The sequence below is a fragment of the Gracilinanus agilis genome, chromosome 4 (assembly GCF_016433145.1).
Source record: "Gracilinanus agilis isolate LMUSP501 chromosome 4, AgileGrace, whole genome shotgun sequence".
In the NCBI taxonomy this organism is placed as follows: Eukaryota; Metazoa; Chordata; class Mammalia; order Didelphimorphia; family Didelphidae; genus Gracilinanus; species Gracilinanus agilis.
The window spans coordinates 192049590-192054379 of record NC_058133.1 but is presented as its reverse complement, the minus strand read 5'-3'; positions in this window follow the sequence as shown (position 1 = coordinate 192054379).

Here is a 4790-nt window from a genome sequence, read left to right as displayed (position 1 = left end):
CCCCTCGCGCCGCGCCGCCGCTTTCGCGGTCGCACTTTCGACACACGATTGGACTTGAGACCAAGGCCAGTGGAGGATCCTGGAAGGGAGGGCGCGAGACCACGGCATTGCGCTGCCAGGCAAGGTAGTACCCGACCAAGAAGTCACTTCTCTCTTGCCTCAAAGTTCTCCGAATTCCAGAGGTTTTTTTTTTTCTAGCAAGGCGCAGATTCGTCACTGGCGGGGGAGTGGGAGGAGCGGGGAGGAAGACTACATCCCCCAGACAGGAAGAGGTCCAGTTGGAAGCCAGACGCAGCTACGCCGGGAGGCGTGGTCAGCACGAAGAGGCGCTGGGTGCGTGGCGAACGCTAGGCGCGAGGCGCCGGTGGTACCTCGTGGCTTGCTGAACCGGGCGTGAGACATCCTTGCGTGAGGGTATGGACGGACGTCTACACGTTTGCATGCGTGCACACTCCCGTCAGATTGTGGTCCTTCCTGCGCTTGGCTGAACTGAGTCAAAGCCGCCGCTTATCCTTAGGTCCCCTGGCCACAGTGTTTATCAATAACAAATAAACTCTGGGACTCAATGGAGAAGGGTGCAGGGGCGACCTTCCTTGGAGAGTGCAGTTAGAATTTTTAGGATTCAGAACTGGAAAGGATTTGAGGGATAGAACATCTAGATATAATTTTTGTTTTACAGAGTGGGAAACAGGTATAGAGAAATTAGGTGATTTGCCCAAGGGCATACAGGAAGTAAACAGAAGAAGCTAGAGGAATTTCCTAATCCATGGCCTCCCTTCTCATTTCTGTATACTGTAAAAGTAGACCTGGGGGCTTTTGCTTCTAAAACTAATGCTTCGCCTCCTACACTGAACCTCCAGGCAATCTTTTCAGGGAAGAATGATTTTCTCAAAGATGACAGCTTGCATTCCGGAGATGAGGAGAAAGAAGGTAGTTGCTAGGCAACTTCTGCCTTGTTTCCATAGTAACTTGCTGATCGCTTGGGAGCGATGCAGACCATAGACTAGGAAAGTGATGAGTTGGGGAAACAAATCTTACAGAATTTCAAGCGAAGGGGATCTTGGTTGAGAGATTTTTTTGGGGGGAGGTGGGTAGCAGGAATTTGGATGTGAAAAAATTTACATCTTTATTTTCATCATCATCATCATCATCATCATCATCATCATCATTATTATTATTATTATTATTATTATTCCTATTGACTCCTAGAGGAGCATAGGGCCGCAACCATCTCACGCCAACGGACTCTGTTCTGGGCAACTTCTCCCAACTGGGCATATCTTTGCCAGGTCTGTTTTGGCCTTCTGACTTTCCTCCTTCCTGGTGGATTCCATATTTTTTTTTTCATAGCGTCCTGACTGACTGTTATTTTCATTAACCTCCCTGAAATTTAGCATTTCCTTCAATTTATGAAATTAAAAAAGAAAAAAAGGCTATTATCCTGAGAAGAGGTCTACAGATTTCCCCAGACTGCCAAAAATGTTGAGGGTGTTCCCCCTCCCTGAAAACCAAACCAAACCTGAGAAGTCTGGCGTAGGCTAGGGCTCATTTTTGACATATGAGAAAACAGGTCCAGAGAGATGAGTTGATTTGGTTTAGATCAATCTAGTAAATCAAATTAAAACTGGAAATTAGGTTTCTTTTTTATTTGTTGTTTTTAAATTATCTTTATTTTATTCCAATAATAAATTTGCACATTAATTTTCCAAAGTTATACGATTCATGTTGTCTCCCTCCCTTCTTCCCTCCCCCACCAGAGTTGACAAGCAATTCTTTTATTAAAATTAATTAAATAAAATTAGAGTATTTTTCTATGGTTACATGATTCATGTTATTTCCCTCCCTGCCTCCTTCCCCCGCTCCCATAGAGCAATTCCACTGGGTTTTACATGTGCCATTGATCAAGACCCATTTCTATATTATTAATATTTGCAATAGAGTGATCATTTAGTCTACATCCCCATTCATGTCCCCATCCAACCATGTGATCAAGGAGGTGTTTTTCTTCTGTGTTTCTACTCCCACAGTTCTTTCTCTAGATGTGAATAGTGTTCTTTCTCATAAGACCCTCAGAATTGTCCTGTATCATTGCATTGCTGCTAGTAGAGAAGTCTGTTACCTTCGATTGTGTCCTGGTTCTGCTCCTTTCATTCAGCATCAATTCCTGGTAGTCGTTCCAGTTCACATGGAATTCCTCCAGTTCATTATTCCTTTTGGCACAATGGTATTCTATCGCCAATAGATGCCACAATTTTTTCAGCCATTCCCCAATCAATGGACACTCCCTCATTTTCTATTTTTTTTTTTTTTTGCTACCAAAATAAGCGTGGCTATAAATATTTTTGGAACCAGGACATATGCTATAATTGTGCTTTAGGTGGGAGTCTGAGTAGTGTCATAGGAATATAGGGTACAAGGGAGATATAGATGTATAATGATGGTGATGATGTATATCTATGATCTCCTTAGCTGTAGTTGGTGGGAGGAACACCTACTCCTGTCACCCTGTCTGCAGCTGTAAGTTATCCCCTTCTTTCTAACAGCTGCCCAAGTAAGGACCCTTGAGAGGTTAGATAGACGGGTAACCTTTCCAGATCCAACCTGGGGTTGGATAAACTAGTATTGGGCTATTGATTTGCCTTGGATAACGTTTAGGATCTGACTGCATTTGACTCCCTTCCCAATGGCAGTGATAGGCCACTCAGGAAGGTACTTGTTGTTGAACACTCTTTTATCTATAAATAGGGAAAGGGTAACAAGGTCAAAGATTGGGGATTGGAAACCCTATTGACCTATTACCTATTAGACTAATTAACAATCAGGACTGGAGGCTATTGATCAGGTGAAGGCTTGGAGATTTCACCTCTCCTCTATCTCCAGCCAGACCTGGCCACAGCCAAGCCAGAGAATAGGGAGGCTATTGCTGCAGATGTATTGATGGTCTTTATTCTCTCAACTCTCTTACCACCAGTGTTAGTGATTCACTAGCTCTCACAGTCTATCAGGAAATAGATTCAGGTTTATTCCTACCCTCTTCTTCTTGTGCCTCCCTCTTACCCCATCCCCAGTTTCTTCTTACTTTAAAGAACTACCTTGTTTCTGTTGGAAATTTATAAAATGAATTTTAAAAGATTTCCTTAACGAATGTAGTTAAGGAAAATAACTAAAAACAGGAATATCTACTCATTCTCAATATTCCTTTTAAAAAACATGGTTTTTAAAACCAAAGAATTAGACATGTCTTGAGATCAATACTGAAATAAGCACAGAAGATACCATGGCTACAGGCACTTAGCCCTGTAAAGTAGATAAGTAGAATAAATGCAGAGGCAAATATACCAAAATATGCTTGCTTGGATAATATGGCATTCAAGATTTGCTACTTCCTCCTTACATTTTCTTTTATTGTTTCTGAGAGGAGGCAGCAATGGATAGGAGGTTGGGAATGGGTAAAAAGTTTGGTAGAATTTGGTTCCAACAAGCATTGAAAGCTTTGAGAATTTGGGGTGTTTATTTCTCTCATTTCTAAGGAGAGCTCCAGAAAAGGAATGTGTGCTGATTTGCGGAAACAGACTTGGTTTTGTTTGGGGCTGCTTTTTAACCAAATGGACGATTAGGAGTTTTGGAGTCAAGAATGTGATGCAGTGAAAAGAAAGCTGGATTTGGAGTCAGAAAACCTGGATTCAAATCCCAACTGGGCTACTTACTGTCTGTGTGACCTTGGGCAAGTCACTTAGCCTTTTAAAGCCTGTTTCCTCAGCTGTCAAATGGGCACAATAACACATGTAGTATGTTAACACTTTGTCACTTCCCACCCTCCAATAAACTTAATAAAATGGCTCTCTATCACCTCCAGAATAAAATATAAAATCTTTTGTTTGCCATTCAAAACCCTTCATAAACTAGCCCCATCCTACCATTCCAGTTTTCTTATACCTTATTCCCCAACATGTATTCTGGATGTTTCATAATTAAATCTACATTTTTGGCTCTGGGTGTTTTCACTTGTTGTCCTCCATGCCTGGAATGCTTTCTTTCCTCATCTCCTCTTACAAGCTTTTTTGTCATCTTTTAAGTTCCATCTTCTACAAAATTGCATCTTCTATAGAAAGTCTTTCCTAACACTTCTTAATTCTAGTGCCTTCTTTCTGTTAATTATTTCCTATTTATCCTGTAGGTACATATTTTATAAATATTTATTTGCTTGTTGTTTCCCCCATGTGAGCTCTTTAAGGGCAGAGACTGTCTTTTGCCCCTTTTTGTATCCCTAGCTATACAACCTAATTCCTACCAAGACATTGCCCCTTATTTATCGGTGCTTTCTTTTTCAGAGAAGAGGTTGACTTGGAGGGAGAAGGTAGTTAGAAAAATAGATAGGAATTCAGATGCTGAGAAACAGATTAAATCTAGGGAAATGCTGTGGGACCTCATGGACAAATAGGGGAGGTGGGAAGGGATGAAGTCTACAGGGTAGAGGGTAATGGATAACATATTTTGCTTCTTAATAGTTTGATTAATCTATGGTTTCATTTGGGGCAGCTAGGTGATAGAATAGATAGAGTGAGGTGAAGTGGGTTTACCTCAGAAAGCAAGTCCAGACACCCAGAAGTTCAAATTAGTGGAACCAATATTTATTTATCAATCTATTAATTAACTGGCCAGGGCAGTTCCTAGTGAAGGCTGCACCAGACTGAAATTACAATGCAGTTTTTATAGGGTGCAGATATAAAGCAAATGTTCATAAATGAAACAAAATCTTGAGGAAGCAGCAGGCAAACCTTATCGTCTGG